Here is a 17259-nt window from a genome sequence, read left to right as displayed (position 1 = left end):
ACAGAGCTGCGAGGGGCCAGGTTAGCTGCATTGTTTTCAATACATCAGCTTTTCTCCCTGTCTAGCGAGGGTAAATTCTATTATCTCCTTTACACCCTTTGGCATCTCTGGGCTTGGCTATTGATAGCACGCAGAGAAGTTATAAACAAAAATCCCACACTTTCTCCTAAGGAAAAGGAAGAGGCCACATCTTTGCAGCTGTAAAATCTGCTCGCTAATAGAAAATTAAGGTCTGTGTCGGACTCCTGTCTCGGAGCAGAAACTGGAGCTATCTTGTTCCAGCATGCTGATGGCGCGATAATCCACCTGTCATTATTTCATCTCTGTGGGTTTATTCAAACTGGATTTCACATATAATCAGCTCCCCACTCTTTTGCCTCTAAAATACTTTCAGCTTTGGGCTTAGAAAAGACTGTACCATGTCAGACCACAGATGAAGCAGGAGTAATCACATTTTTAAAAATACTCTTCTATGTAAATATCCTTTGGAAATAAATATATATATAATTAAAAAGCTAGCACATCAAGGAGAAAGGTTCTCTCCCTGATGTGCTAGCTTTCTTACTTGCAGGGAGATTTCATCAAAATGAATGCATTCATAATTATGATCTCCAGCCTGAAGCCTGAAGTAACACCCCCATTCTGTCACCTCATATCTCTGCCACCTCATTCTGCTGCATGTACAGCCCAAGCCTTGGAGTGGAAGTGACTTCGGAGATTTTAATGCATTGCTTGCACACAAGAACAACCAAGTCTTTCACCACTTTGCAGTGTGCGTCCGTAAATGTTTGACAGTGTTTTTCCCTGACTTTGTAGAGAACAGTTCTACATTTTACACAGCAGGCGGTAGAATGCTGGACATATTTTTAAATGCTCCACATTTAGGGCAGCCACTTATGCATCACCAGAAAAAGAGGACAAAAGACTTTGCATAAAATTTGCACTTGCTGAGTCAGAGTTGCATAAAATTTGCACATACTAATTGATACATTTAGACGCACATTTAGAAACAATGACTACTATCTAAATAGAAATAAAATACAGTTCCCCATAGGGAAGAAGACTGTGAAGAAGCAACTTGATTGGTCAGCTGTCCAGCAACTCCACAGATGGAGGCAACAGTACTTCTGAATCCCAGGAGGGGAGAGTGCTCTTATGCTCGAATCCTGCTTGCTGGCTTCCCACAGGCAACTGTTCAGGTACTGTAAGAATAGGATGCTGGGCCAGATGGGCCATTGGCCTGATTCTCTAAGCTCTTCTTATGCCCTTAACTCCTGTTCTTACTTCTTTTGGTTTAGCAGCTTTATCCTGGCTTGGACCAGACAGCCCTTCAATAAGGGACCCCTTAGGGTGGGGTGTCCTTTGTAAAGCAAGACACATGGTCCCATATCAACTGTAAAAATACCTGGCACATGGCCCCTTTAAGAGACCAACTCTTGGACAGCTGAAAAGGTTTGATTGCTGCCCTGTGCAGGCTCCCAGGCCTTATGACAAATCAACTTTATTTAGGCACTAACTCACCTTGCGGTGCTGAGAACAATGCCTCAACATTTTTTGTTTCCAAAGCAAAACTCTCTGCATGTAGTAAACAGGAAAAACAGCTATGCTAAATATATCACCAAATGGTACTGGCATTATTCCTTGATCAAGAAAAACCACTGCAACTTTGCAGCCAAGCTGGTGCCAAAAGTCTTGTTTTGTTTTCCTTAGGATCACATCAGCGAGGCCTAAAGGGGGTCTTGTCATCTGGGCAGCCCAGGACCTACACACACACACACACACACACACTGCCCAGGCTTGCACCCTGGGGATGGCATTTCAGTGCTACTAACTCAGCCGTTTGACTTCACCCCCAGAGGCACACCCCATTGTAGATGCCAACATCGACCAAAACTAAGGCCCTCTTAAAGGTAAAGGACCCCTGACAGTTAAGTCCAGTTGCATACAGGCAGTTTTTCCAGGTCATGTGGCCAGCATGACTAAGCCGCTTCTGGTGCAACAGAACACCGAAACCAGAGCAGCGCATGGAAACGCCATTTACCTTCCCGCCGGAGCGGTACCTATTTATCTACTTGCATTTTTTGGCATGCTTTCGAACTGCTAGGTTGGCAGGAGCTGGGACCGAGCAACGGGAGCTCACCCCGTCGTGGGGATTCGAACTGCCAACCTTCTGATCGGCAAGCCCAAGAGGCTCAGTGGTTTAAACCACAGCACCACCCGCATCCCTTAAGGCCCACTTATGTTGTCCCAAACCTAGGAAACCGGAAGCTAAGGCAAATGCTTCAACAGGAGAGCCACCTGTGGTCCACAAAGATGTTGTGCAATGTCACAAACGGTGCATGCCTCCATGTACCCCCCCCCATTTCCCCTTGGGCCTACCCCACGTTGCCCTGATCCTATATGGCTTTAGGAAGCTTTCTTGCTAGAGGACTGCTCCTGCTAGCTGAGCGTTGTGGTTTGTTGCTGCTGTCACCACCGACCAAGCTAGGGCTGCATCTGGGTGGGTGGGTCTAGCACGATATGTCTGCACAGAGAGCTGCCCAAAGCCACAACGCGCCACAGCCTGGTCTGGATAAGGAGAGGCGAGGCAGGTCGATGCCTCACGCGAAGCAAAGGCGGGGAAGGAAGGGAGGCTGGAGGGAAGCGGGCGGGGGGGGGCAGGCAGGCGAGGGAGGGAGGGAGGGAAGAGGCGGAGTCCCGCGCTTACTCCATTACCCTCCGAGCGCCCATAAACCAGCCTGCGTGCTCTTGCTCGCTGCCCGGGGCCCGAGGAGCGGTGAGTAAACAGCCCCAGGTGGCGAGGCGGCGGGGGAGCCGAGCGCGCACCGAGACTTCGGCTGAATGCCGTTTGCTGGTCGCAGCCAGGTGTCAAGGAGGAACTCGGGCGGGGGGAACAGGACGCGGAACTGGATTCTCGCCCGCAGAGGGGAGCGGGCTTGCGCTCCCGGGACTCGGCAAGGAAGGGCGCGGAGACCCGGGGAGGCTCCGGGCCACCCCAAAAGGCGCCTGCCTGCGCACAGAGCTCTTTCTGCGCGCCCCTCTCTCTCTGGTAAGAGGCAGGCCTTAAAGTAGGGTCTCTCTCCTCCTTGGCCTTTCCGAAGCCCACAGGCCCAATGCCCAATCCATGATTCTCCTAAAACACAGTTTGTTTTTAAAGGGGTGGGGTGGATAAGTGCGCGCGCGAAGGGCACGGCCAATTTCCTCTTGAACACCTCGGCTGCATTTGCTCGCCTGTCTGCCTTGCCCGGTTCAGCCCCGCTGCCTCCGAGTTGTGTTTGTTTAGTATCGCATTGTTGAAATACTCTCCGAAAGGTGGTGTACTCGGGGTCAGTAGTTAACGGTTGCCGTCCCCATCCTTTCCTCTGCTACAAAGGCATGAGTACTTTTACCTTTATCGTTTCCCACCCCAGAGGAGCTCCCATAGAAGGGAGGCCCTTTCCCTGACAGCCCCACGGAGATTTAGTATAGTATGCATAGGAAAGATGTCTTGAAAACCTGAGCTTGCTCCGCTTTCTGGGGTGGGTGGGTGGGTGTGTTTGCTTTCTGACAGCGATTTTTTTTCTTTAAAAAAGTTTAGGGGTACTCTTGTTTTCCTACTTTGAAGTTTTCATACATTGAAGTACTGCCCCTCAATGAGGCCAAACTTAGATTCACAAAATGTTTATGGGTATGCGTACCCCCAGAAAAAAGCACTGTTCTCTGATAATCTTCTGATTAAGACTGCCCGGACTGTCTCATTGAACTCAATGGGACTTGCTTCTGAGTAAATGGGATCATGCTGTTAACATCACATGTGGCCAAGGCTGCATACACACCCTACATTTAAAGCACACCCACACCCAAGAACTGGGAACTATAGTTTACCCTTCATATAGTCTAGTGCAACAAACTACAGTTCCCAGGATTCTTGAGGGGTGTCTTAAATGCATGGTATGTACAGTCTTAGGCACATTTGTTCTGTAGGCCCACTGATAAGCAAGTGTTGGGTGGGGTGTGTTATCTCTTCAGATCCTTGAACTACAAAAGTTACTAGCCTGCAAAAAAAGAGATATGTTACCGGTACTAGCCTGTTGGAGCTCTGTCCCTCCTCTGCAAGCCCATGCTGGCCCTGGAGCTTTTGTTCCAGCTTCTGTTCAAGCCACCTGCATGCATTTCTTGTTTACAGCCAACAGAGAGACCTTGCTCCGTTCACACATCTTAAATCCCAGTAATTCAAGTTCAGTAGAAACATCATCTGCAAAGTTCTCCTCTTCTGTCTCCTCTATACTACCAAAGCAGTAGGTAAAGGTAAAGGGAACCCTGACCAGTCGCGGACGACTCTGGGGTTGTGGCGCTCATCTCGCTTTACTGGCCGAGGGAGCTGGCTTACAGCTTCTGGGTCATGTGGCCAGCATGACTAAGCCGCTTCTGGCAAACCAGAGCAGCGCAGGGAAACACCGTTTACCTTCCCGCCGGAGTGGTACCTATTTATCTACTAATTGAAGGATAATTGTGAATGCATCCCAGTAAGAGTTATCGGGGCATGCATTGGGGTTGGTTATGATGCACTTTACTGAGTCCCAATTGCTCAGAAGTAAGCCCTGCTGGATCCAGTGAGACCAACTCCCAACGCTTAGGATTGCAACCTGTGGGCATAGAGGTCTTCCATGCTAATTCCAGCCCTGTGTAAAAAAAGGGGGGGAAGCAGCTCTGACCTTGCATATGGTCACTATTCTCGGTCAGTGTGTTTCTGGTTTTGAATTTCTAGAGAGCCAACTGTGTTAATATGCTGTAGTAGAAACAACAACAGAATCTTGGGGCACCTTGAAAGACTAAGGCTAAGATCCTAAGATCCTGCTCTCACAGAAGCAATTTTCAACAACTTGCCCTGCAGCTTCCTGTGCTCCCTGGAAATCTGCTCAGGAAGCCTGGGGAGGAGACCCTCTGGAACAACATTGAAGTGGGATAATACAGAGGGGCTGCAAGGTGTCCACAGAGGGCTTATGCCACAATAAATCAGTTTGTCTTTAAGGTGCCATGATACTATTGGTATCGGTTGATAATTGTGCCTTTCTCTATTGCCAATTCTTAATGCCTCTTAATTTTTCTGGAGGTGTTGTGGAAATGCTGTAATGGCCCGGTTATCAGCACTTCTCTTCCATGATCAGAGTTAGGGACACTTTCAGATGACCTGTTTGTCAAGCATTCATCCTGATTTTGCACCACATTTGCATTGGTGGGAAAGCTAGGTGCCACTGTGCCCAATTTCCAGTGCATTTCCCCATCACTTTTCTTATCACAAAAAGTCCAGCTTGGGGGCGGGAAGTGGATATGTTGTGCACAGCCTCCCAATCGGTTATAATTTGTGTGCTGAATTTGTCAGTGTGTGGCTAATTCCCACCCCAAAAGTAGAGAATCTCTGGAAAGGGCCTTTAGCTTACACTGTGTGTGTGCATGTGCATGTGCATGTGGGGGACGGGGACGGTTGTAGCCAGTGCTTCCCTTCACCCAGGCTAATAATGAAGAATGGGACATTAAGGGTTTGGTGTGGTTTCACATGGCAGAATGCTAAATGGATGTTAAAAATGAAGACGGTGCTTGAGTTGTCATCCCTTTTCTTCCCAGATTTGCTTTTGCTGCTTTGAAAGCATTAACATAGATAAAGAAGAAGAAGCTTGACTAAAGAAAAAGTGGCCACTCTGATGAGGGCGGACTTCAAGCTTTGAGTTTCAGAGCAGAGAAAGGGAGAGAGAAGCCTTTAGGTTTTCTTAGTCGTTGGGGTACATCAGAAGGGTTCTTCTGCATGTACCGGTTCACGGTTTTGATATTTTATGGAAGTACCTGAACAGTTTTGATACCCCAGCAGTGAGTGAAGCAGCTAAGCCCCAGGATCTTCCTTATACAGTCATACCTCGGGTTGCGAACGTGATCCGTGCGGGAGGCACGTTCGCAACCCGCAGCTTTGACAATCCGCAGCGCCGCATGTGCGGGACACGATTTGGCACTTCTGCGCATGACGTCATTTTGTGTTTTTGCACATGCGCGAGCGCCAAAACCCGGAAGTAACCCGTTCTGGTACTTCCGGCTTCGGCGCAAAGCGCAACCCAAAACTGCATAACCCGCAGCGTTCGCAACCCGAGGTATGACTGTACCTGGGGTTATCTTTAGCACTCGTCCTGATTTGCTTGTACAAAGCTCACACAGAGGTTCGACAGAGTTCACTCTATGTTGAGCATTTGTTCGGATTTGTTTGTGGGGAGGTTGTACAGAAGTGGGCATTTGTCCTGATTTGCCTGCATGGAGCATATACATCTTTCTGTCAATTGGTCATTCATCCCACGTTGCCCATGCATTTCTATGTCACTTTCCTAACTGCAAAAGGCCCACTGCATTTTCTTTTAAGTGGAAATGTTGTGACAAAGCACTTCACTTCACTTTAATTGCCCAGACCTAAATTTCCAGTGTGTGAGTGAATCCATCCTGCAAAAGTTATTATAGGCTAGACTAGAGGCAACCTGCATCTGATTCCATAGCATCCTCCAAAGTGCTGGTGCTGATCTCAGCCCTGTAGATCTGAAGGAGCGTCTCCACCCCCATCATTCAGCCCAGGCACTAAGATCTAGTTCTGAGGGCCTTCTGGCAGTTCCCTCACTGCAAGAAGTGAGGTTACAGGGAACCAGGCAGAGGGCTTTTGTAGTGGTGGCACACCCCCCCCCCCATGAGATGTCAAGGAGATAAACAACCTTTAGAAGACATCTAAAGGCAGCCCTGTACAGGGAACATTCTAATGCTGGGTGTTTCTGTATATGCTAGAAGCTGCCCAGAGTGGCTGGGGCAACCCAGTCAGATGGGTGGGGTACAAATAATAATAATAACCCTGCATGTAGGGGAGCCTTCAAATTACTTTAGGGCAGCTTGGAAGTTTTCTTGCCCAATTAAATGAAAGAAAATGTGCATCTCCTCACTGGTTGTGGACCTACTGCTTGGCTGTTTGTGGTTGGAGTCAGGGTCGTAATCTTCCAAAATGTATTGAAGTTCCGGAAATTGAGAAAGGGGATTGGGTCAGTGCAGTGGAAGCAATTTCAAATATTGATTTTGGTGCTTGTGTGAGTATATAAGGTCAGGTAAGATCAAATCCTGAATGCAGCAAGCTGTTAGGTGACAGAAAGTTAATGAATGCATCAAATATAGCATCTGTTTGCACAAGACCCCCCCCCCACACACACACACATCTCACACACATCTACCTTTTGTCCTTGCTGGTGCACACACATTTATTACAGGAATATGAGCCTACAGGAATATGAGCCCTTCTCCTAAGAACATTTAAATTGGTTTCTGAATACAATGTGTGTATTGAAATATGCCACTTCCTAGCATGGCCAGACATGCTGGGAAAGGAGGTGTAGCTTATAGTATCAAAATTCCTGCAAAGCTTTCTTCTTCTTCTTCTTCTTCTTCTTCTTCTTCTTCTTCTTCTTCTTCTTCTTCTTCTTCTTCTTAAAAAAAAAGATTTAAATATGACACTAAGACTCTTTGTGCTGCTTGTTGTAGCAGATACCAATTTGATGGTGCAGTTTTATATGCCATAATTGCATACAGTACAGCAAAAACTGAAGGGGGGGGAATCCCCAAGATTAAGTGAATTATGTAACAAAAACGTAGGAAAATATGCATTATAAATGCCAGTTGTTTAGTCTAGCATCCAAGAATGCCTTGACTTTGCCCTTGAACATCTCCAGTAAAAGACAAATGGAAATAATCTTGATCAAAGGTTCTCAAAGTGTGTCGTGCCAGCATCCGCTAAGCATTTTTATTAAGAAAAAAAAATCACATCTCCAAAAATATAATTATGAGGAAATAGAATCCAACAGATGTGCAATGGACATTTTCTTTTCAGGTCTGGCAGTAGGCAGATTATGGAAAACAGGAAAATCAGCAAAACACACTGTAGCCAGAAATACGGTACTATGCAGTATTTGCTATGCAGTAAATAAACATGATATACTTCAGTCACATCAAAAATTGCATGCAATAGAATAGTGTCAAAACATTATCTGGGAGAAATCTTACAGATAAAAATAAAAGAAGCATTATATTTTAAAAGCCAAAAACTCCAAATATAATAGTTTGAAATTCAATTAAGTCTATCTAGGTCAGGCTTCCTCAACCTCGGCCCTCCAGATGTTTCGAGACTACAGTTCCCATCATCCCTGACCACTGGTCCTGCTAGCTAGGAACCATGGGAGTTGTAGGCCAAAAACATCTGGAGGACTAAGGCTGAGGAAGTATATCTAGGTATAAGTCCTACTAAGGCTGCAATTCCATAGACACTTACTTGGGAGAAAACTGCACTGAGTATCATGGGCCTTACTTTCTGAGTAAGCATACATAGGATTGCCCAGTCAGTAATCTAATAAAGAAACAATCTTCTGTAATGTTTTTCCTCAATGGGAGAGGCCTGTTTCAACTTAAATTCTTTCTCATGGAACTTTTTGCTTCATTTCATGTGTGCAAGGCAACATTCAAACGTGTGGCTCTTTAAGAGCTGAGGGAAATCTCTTTTATAAACCTGTAACAACCTTTCTGGCCTCCTTGCTTTGTATCTAAGCAAACACCACAGTGTTGCAGGTGAGTTCTAAACAAGACTGTAGAAAGAAGTTTTTAAAAATAAATAAAAAGAAGGCAAGGGGACCATTTCAAAGTACAGTGGTACCTCTACTTATGAATAACTCTACTTACGAATGTTTCTACTTACGAATGGAGCTGCGTCCGCCATCTTGGATGCAGTTTAGATAGGATCTTTTCTACTTATGAATTTTTAGATTGGGTTGCTTCTACTTACAAATTTTTTCTCCCAATGCATTCCTATGGGATTCGGCTTACAATTTTTTTCGACTTACAAATGTGTGTTTGGAACGCATTAAATTCGTAAGTAGAGGTACCACTGTATTCATAGTAGTAACTAAGTACCAGACTGGAAAGTTAAAAAGCGGAAAATGCCCATTTTCTAGAACTACCAATAAATTCTAGAAAACAGGGGCTCCTGATCTTCTCAGAAGTGGCTGGTAATGCCAAAAAGGGGCAGCCAGCCCTTGCATGTCACTCAGAGTGCATGTAAGAAAGTTGGAGCAAAAGGAGTCATGAGAGAATGCTGCTAACCACAACCACCTTTCTAGAAAAGTAGGGCAGCAAACGTAGAGAGAACCAGGGTTGGAGTAGTGGTTAGAGCATTGGACTAAGATTCAGGAAGACGTGGGTTCAAATCCTGCCCACCCCACTGCCATGAAGCTCATTGGGCGACCTTGGACCAGCCCCTCTCTCTCAGCCTAGCCTACTTTGCAGGGTTCTTGTGAGGCAAAATGCAGGGCTATATATACACACACCATCCTAAGCTCGTTTGGAGAAGGGTGGGATGTGCATTTAAACAATAATAGTTAAAAATAAAAATATGTCAGTTCCAGTATAAATTGCACAACTCTGGAATTTTGTACAATAGTTAATTCCGCCACTTGCCCAGCCAGGTTTCATTTCTATTTATTTAACTTTCAGCATTTTATTAATGTTGTGGTTTGGTAGTCATTTCATTAAAGAACATTTTCATATACAGCTCTATGCTATATTTGTAATGACTAAACTGCTTCTGACGCAATAGGACACTGTGACGGAAGCCAGAGCGCACGGAAACGCCATTTACCTTCCCGCCGCAGCAGTACCTATGTATCTACTTGCACTGGTGTGCTTTCGAACTGCTAGGTTGGCAGGAGCTGGGACAGAGCAACAGGAGCTCACCCCGTCATGGGGATTCAAACCGCCAACCTTCTGTTCGGCAAGCCCAAGAAGCTCAGTGGTTTAGACCACAGCGCCACCCGCGCCCCTTGCTGGTCACATGCCCCAGAAAGCTGCCTGTGGACAAACGCTGGCTCCCTCAGCCTGAAAGCGAGATGAGTGCCGCAACCCCATAGTCCCCTTTGACTGGACTTAACCGTCCAGGGGTACTTTACCTTATATTTATAATGAATAATAATAATAATAACCTTCAGCAACAATGTGACCACTGCAGTCAGTAAACTCATGGATGCAAAAACAAAACATCCTGAACATGGCCGTCTCAGGAGCACAGCTGAGTCCAACTGGCTGTTGTCAGTGGAAGCTCAGTGCATATACATGGTTTCTTCCATTGTATCATGACAGCCGCACAGGGAGGGAGGTTTGGTTAAAAGATAGTGACTGGCTCAAAGTCACCCAATGAGCTTCACATCTGAGTGGGGATTTGAACCCGCCCTCCCCAGACCAAGTCCAATGCTCTGATGGCTACACCACATCTAAAGGTAAAGGTAAAGGGACCCCTGACCATTAGGTCCAGTCGTGAACGACTCTGGGGTTGCGGCGCTCATCTCGCATTTTTGGCCGAAGGAGCCGGTGTACAGCTTCCGGGTCATGTGGCCAGCATGACAAAGCCACTTCTGGCGAACCAGAGCAGCACACGGAAACGCTGTTTACCTTTCCGCCAGAGCAGTACCTATTTATTTACTTGCACTTTTACATGCTTTCGAACTTTAGGTTGGCAGGAGCTGGGACCGAGCAACAGGAGCTCACCCCATCGCAGGGATTCGAACCGCTGACCTTCTGATCAGCAACCCCTAGGCTCAGTAGTTTAACCCACAGCTGCGGCCCTTATACACCACATCTGCTCAATGTCAGAAACAATAATAATTTATTACTTATACCCTGCCCATCTGGCTGGTTTCGCCAACCACTCTGGGTGGCTCCCAACAGAATAATAATACTGTAATTATTATTATTAATAATAAAGCAATTAAACATTAAAAACTTCCCTTACAGCTAGCTCCAAATTCATCTCACATTCTCTTCTCTAATTCCGCTCACCTCCTTCATGGCCTGCAGCCTTGTGTGCCTTTGGAGAGAGATTCTAAAATTACTGCAAAGTCTTTGTTTCCAAAGTAGACTAAATAAGGCATAATAAGTGCAAGTGTGATAATGATAGGCTAGACTTTGGATATTTATTTTTAGCATTGCCTCTTGTGAAACACAGCTTCAGAAAATAATTCACAGTGCAAATTTCTGAAAACAATTGGACTTCCAATCCCATTTCTGTGAACTTGTGTGTGTGTGTGTGTGTGAATATATATTCACATGGTGGGGGGAGGGAAGGAAGTGCTTGACTACCTTGCCACAAAAACTGTAAATTTGCATTATTTGTTAGGCTAAAATCATGGTTGAGCATCAAAAGTGCTTAGGGATTGGGTAATGGTAGCAAAAAGCCACAGGAGATATGAGTAGCAAATGTCACCTCTTATTAATGGGAAAGGATTAATTTTGTTTACTGGCAGTTGTTTGGCATAGGCACCGGGCAAGTTTCCAGAGGCCTGACAGGTAGGATTTACGATTAATTAAGCCTTGGTTACTTGATTGCCTATCATGAGTAGGGGCTTCTGGCATGCTAAATTCAATAAACAATCCACCGGTCATGTTATGTGATGCATCTAGAATGGTGAGGTCCATTTTCACAAATCTCTGGGCTCTACCCAATAAGTGCTATCTGACCAAAGAGGCTTCTAGCTCCCAAAAAAACTATTGATTGCTGAGTGGGCCCATATTATTGATTCATAGCCTGCCTTAGTTACCTTTTCAAACAAAGACTCCAAGGGACAGAGTACAATTTCCATGTTTTCTTGATCATTACAACAACCCTGTGAAATTTCAAATAGGGGAACAACTCAAAAACTTAAAATTGCAGTAATATATATTAGCTGCTTTCTCTTTTAAATCAGTGGAGGTTTTTATTGTAATCTCTTATTCCGCTGCTTTTTATTGATGACTCTGATTCTTAGGGTTTTTAAGATTTTCTATTAGTTTCATGTAAATCGGGCATCCCCAACCTTCGGCCCTCCAGATGTTTTGGACTACAATTCCCATCATCCCTGACCACTGGTCCTGTTAGCTAGGGATCATGGGAGTTGTAGGCCAAAACATCTGGAGGGCCGCAGTTTGGGGATGCCTGCTTTAAATGAATAAAATTGGCAGTATTAAAAGCATCCGGTCCCAATAAAGTCAATATCATTATTAAAAAAGAAACAGGCAATCAGCAAGCAAAGATTTTTTCAAACAGGTATCTTTTAACTTGCCATTCATCTTGGAAAGGACAACAGAGGAAAGAGGCTGCACACACATCTTGCAGAGAAATATGGAAGATAAACTAACCTCAGTGAAGGATATAATTTGTAGCAGGTCCTTATCATTAGTGCATCTCGAATGCTGGGGAGGATCACATAGGTTACATGAGTCTTTGCCAACCTGGTGCCCTCCAGATGTTTTTGACTATAACTTCCATCAGCCAAAGCCAGCACAGTTATGTAGGCTGTGGTGTTGATGAGAGTTGTGGTCAAAAGCATCTAGAGGTCACCAGCTTGGCAAAAGTCTGGGTTAAAAGGAATGCAGAAACAAAATAAAATCAGAGAGCAGCAACAACGGCAATGGTTTAAAAGATTAATGGATATATTTCATGGCATAGTTAATCTCATAATTGGCCCTGATTACTATGCTAGGTTCTTCTGTGGCAAATCTTTGTGGAATCATCACATTCTTGGCATGATGGCGGAAGCTGTTGTGGTGGGTCTCCAAGTCAACAAGAGCCTCCTTTAAGACCCTTCCTGTATGCTCATTGAGTGAGGTTTTCTGACCACAGTGCCCTGTTGCACTAGCAGGACTTACTGCGCTAGCACAACAACAAAGTTGAATCTGGCCCATTGGCAGTGATGGTATCAAATGTGAACACCTGTTATGCATAGACAAGCAAACAAAATCTCCGGCAATTATTATCAAAACAACTTTTAACATTTTCAGACTTTCCAAAGCTCATGCTGGGTGCACACTCTGGCAGCACTGGAGTCCAAAAAACAGTTCATTAAGAAAAAAACACCTGATAGCGTAGAGTAGTTAATGGAATTTGAGAGGTCTATTGCCGGTTAGTAAATGCATATTTAAATGTACACAAGAAATACTTGTGACCCTTACACAACCATATTCCTCACCGAAACTGCAACAGAAATTATTTGCTATCTGGGAGAAGCATCACATTTTCTGAACTGGAAAATAAAGTCTTTTGATTGCTTAGAAAAATATGACTTCCTTGAAGCAGTCTATATGCCAACTGTTTGCTACAAATAAAAGCATGCAAGCTGTTTGCTACAAATAAAAGACAAATATGCTTCTTAATGTGGAAAAAAACGTTTTAAAGAGCCCTTAGATAATCAGCCATTAGCTTTGCATAGTTGTGAGTGAGGAGCCGGGCTTCCTGCACTGTGGCCAAAAAAGGCTGTTGATATTTGTGGTGTCTATTAGGATACAGTATTAGGAATCTTGCAGATGGCCATGGTGTTACTCTACCTACTTTATTGAGTCTTAAGAACCTGATTCAGCTTGGCCCTTGCGATTCAGTCCCAAGGGGATTCAGTTGTGCTCTTAGTGTCTTAGTGTTAAATACGTGCTTAAGTAGAATGCTGAGTCAAACTCCTTGACTTCTATCTGCTCTACAAAAATAACTATATTTATACACAGTTGGTTATGTAATATGCCTTCTGGGCTGGATGCTGTGCTCCAGCAGCAGAACATATTATCTATACTAGGGTTTCAGTGTTGGAGCAAAGGGTTTGCTTGTCCTTTTGCTTAGGCACCAAGAACCGGTTCTGCCTCCTGCATTAGGTAAAGGTAGGCAAAGGACCCCTGGATGGTTAAGTCCAGTCAAAGGCGACTATGGGGTGCAGCACTCGTTTCACTTTCCAGATTGAGGGAGCCAGCATTTGTCTAGACAGCTTTCCAGGTCATGTGGCCAGCATGACTAAACCGCTTCTTGCACAACGGAACACCGTGATGGAAGCCAGAGCGCACGGAAACGCCATTTAGCTTTCCACCGCATCAGTACCTATTTATCTACTTGCACTGGTGTGCTTTCGAACTGCTAGGTTGGCAGAAGCTGGGACTGAGCAACAGAAGCTCACTCCATCGCACAGATTTGAACCGCTGACCTTCCAATCGGCAAGCCAAGAGGCTCAGTGGTTTAGACCACAGCGCCACCCGCACCCCATGGCATTGGTACCATGGTGGCAGCAATTGACTCAGTTAAAGCCCCTGTACAGTATCTCCCCATGGATTTGCTCCATGCTGGTTTTATTGGGCAAGAACAGGACACACAAGCCTCTCCCAGACTGGAGAGCTGCCCTATGGGATATAACACAATCAACATGGACTTTTAGAAGAGTGGGAAAGCCCCTCAGTAAATACAACACAGCTGTATAGAACATAGTCTTAAAGTTACACTGTCAAATTCTAATATTCTTTATTACAAAATGGATTCATGCAGGTCATTCCATTATTGCACTGGAGGAGTAACTGCATTCAGAGAATCCTGCAAACTGCGTTTTTTATTATAGCAAATAAAGGCATCATATTAACTCACATGCTGACTTCTTCCAGTTCTCAAACTGGGCAAACAGAGATGTTTGAGGTACAGGCTCTTCGCAATCATGTATTATTTTTAAATATCTCTCCTGTAGCTATGGGGGCAAGGGAGGTTCCTATGCACAATGTATCATGTGTGGCAAGTGCATTGGACTTCCTTCTAGATGTTGTATCCTAGCTTTGGAAGCCCCTGCTGTCCCAGAAAGAGAAATAGGAACTGCACATTTTCTTGCCCTGGTGCACAAAATACGTATCGAGCAAATCACATTTATTTTGCCTCGCATACTGCTGCTTGTGCCTGCCAGTAAAAGGTACCATGACTGACACACACTCACCTTTGTAAATTTTTCTTGGTAGATATTACTGCTGCTGCTGCTGCTACTGCTATATCGGAGGTGTGCTTATCCTGTCCTGGAAACCGAGCAGTTAGTGTTGCATCTTCAGCTCTCATGAATCAGTTACCAGCTGAAATCAGACAGGCACTGAGTGTGGTACAGTATTGTGTAGACACCTGCTAAAGACATTTTTGTTTAGGAAGGCTTTCCCTGAGGTGCAACTCGGTCGTTTACGGAAGATCAATTTTATATTTGAGGAAATGTTTCACTTTTTTAAAGCGTTTGCATGTGTGGCTTTATTGGTCTAGAATTCGAAGAATTGATTTGATTCTTACAAGTTTGTGTTCCTGTGTTTTTAATTCTGTTTAACAGTGCGCTCCACTCTTTGATGGGTTTGTGCCATGAAATGGTCTCTACATTTTAATAATAGTAATAATATCCCAGCTTTCTTTACAAGGATCTCAATGTGGCATACTTGTTTTTCCCCCTTCCCTATTTTATGCTCACAGCAATACTGTGAAGTTGGTTAGACTGAGAGATGGTGACTGGCCCAAGGTCACCCACTGAGGTTCATGGCTGTGTGGGGATTTGAACCCTGGCCTCTCACATCCTAGTCCAACGCTCTAAACACGACAACACAGCGGCTCTACTTTTCTTTCCTTCTGCACTGGTGGTGCTGGTGCTGAGATATATATGATTTCTGCTTAGCATCTTTGCTGCTGTAACTGCAAATTGTACGCAGATGGGTCAGGTTTATTAACTTTCTCTCTGGATGGAGAGACTCTTGGGATATCTTGTGGAGCTGGAGACAAAAAAAAAGAGTCTTTGATTAAAAGGTCTCTTTCTTTCCCAAATCTGTTCACTTCACAGCAGGGATGTGGCACCTGCTCAGTTCTTCTGAGGGAAGCCTCTCCAGATCTGAGGAAGGAATTAAATGACTTTGTTTCCCTCATAATGAAGCAGCTGCAAGAAGTTTTTTGGGCCCCACTTTTTTTCTTTTTTAAAAAAGAAAAATCGGTTAAAACTGAAGTTGATTTCAGGTGCCGATGTTCTCCCTATTTTCCTATCTTCCTTTAATGATGACTAATTGCACAATCCTAAGAACAAATAAATATGTCTAGAACTACACACTAAGTAATTAATATAGTGCCCAAATTTATACCAGATGTGTTGAAAAATTAAAATGTAAATTTTAAAATGACATGATTAAAGAGAGCCTATCCACTTATCTGCAGCCTTTTAAAAATAATAATAAAGCAATGGACATTTTATTTCCTTCTGACCAGTGCCCTGACATTAAAGGAACTCTCTGTCAGTAGAATTAAACAGGGCTGCTTGCAAACTGGTTAATCAATTCGGCACCTCTTTGACTTGAAGAGGAGTAGAAATTACTGTCCTTAGGATATGGGTTAGGAATTCAGCATACTTTTCAGCCAGCAGTACAGCTCCCTCTCAAACTGCCAACATTGGATGAGACCTGTTCCTGGTTGCATCGAGGTGGAAGTTATTTCCATTGCTCTTAAGAGTAAGTGCCAATTATGGGAAGGAGGAACAAGAGCAGGGTACGTATCTGGCCATACATACGTATCCCAGATAAACATTACATGTGAATCAGCAAAATCAGGTTTTGGACCACCAGTGATGCATACTTTAGCTCTTACCAGCCGTTCTGCTAGACCACACTGTTTCTTAAACAATCATCTTACAACTTGGCTTAATCGCCTTGAGCTCATGATAGTGCAGTATTTAAAACAAGGGAGTTTGTTTAATCCACCTTTAATTACAGAGGCCATGCCTGTTCATCTCCTTTAAAGCACCTTGGCTTTGCTTACATTTTTCAACCATTTAATTGTCAATTTTTGTGCAAGCCACATCATCCATCAATTTGCCCCGTGAAAAACAAAAAAACTGCTTCTCTCAGAACTTTGCAAACACATCTTTCTTCCGTTTCTGAGCGGCACGTAATTACAGAATATAAATGGCAAGCTATGAAAAAGAGCAGAGCAGTTTGCTGCTCCTTAGGGAGAACTACCGTAACTGTGCTTTTGAAGTGCTGTGGGCCCATTGTGAGAGAAGTCGCCAGGGAAAAAAAACCTACCTTGACGTGTTGAATATTAATATTTCTTTATTTCACTTGCTCAGAAATGCATTTCTCTTTGTTTTGAGGAAGGTATGAAGAACTTGTGGGCCCTCCAGATGTTGTAGGACAATGGCTTCTGTCACCATCCCTGACCACTGGCCATGCTCCATGAGGAACATCAATATCTGGAGGATCTCAAATTCGTCACCTTTGCTTTACTCAAGCTTTGTCTACTCCTATGTTCCTTCCAAGACAAAAACTTAACATGTTCTGTAACTGCACTCTATTCTCACCCGTACGTTAGGCAGAGCAATAGGAAATATGGCAATCAACACTCTTGTGGTAGCTACCTCACTCTTGTGACTGCTCCCTCAAGGCTCATTT

General features: G+C 44.4%; 1 protein-coding gene across 2 annotated transcripts in view; it reads left to right on the top strand.

Moving 5' to 3' along the window:
* The first annotated feature begins 2692 nt into the window (after positions 1 to 2692).
* Positions 2693 to 17259, top strand: part of STEAP3 (STEAP3 metalloreductase) — a 29542-nt gene continuing 14975 nt past the window's right edge. Inside the window, exon 1 of one of the 2 annotated variants that reach the window (XM_035129905.2) lies at positions 2693 to 2776. The gene's annotated coding sequence lies outside the window, so the exon portion shown is untranslated. Of the gene's footprint in view, positions 3050 to 17259 lie in introns of both variants that reach the window. The other variant, XM_035129915.2, reaches the window with a different exon arrangement.

This window comes from Zootoca vivipara, chromosome 1, assembly GCF_963506605.1.
Source record: "Zootoca vivipara chromosome 1, rZooViv1.1, whole genome shotgun sequence".
Lineage (NCBI taxonomy): Eukaryota > Metazoa > Chordata > Lepidosauria > Squamata > Lacertidae > Zootoca > Zootoca vivipara.
Note: the sequence above shows the minus strand (reverse complement) of the source record. Positions and strands in the feature narration are given on the sequence as shown.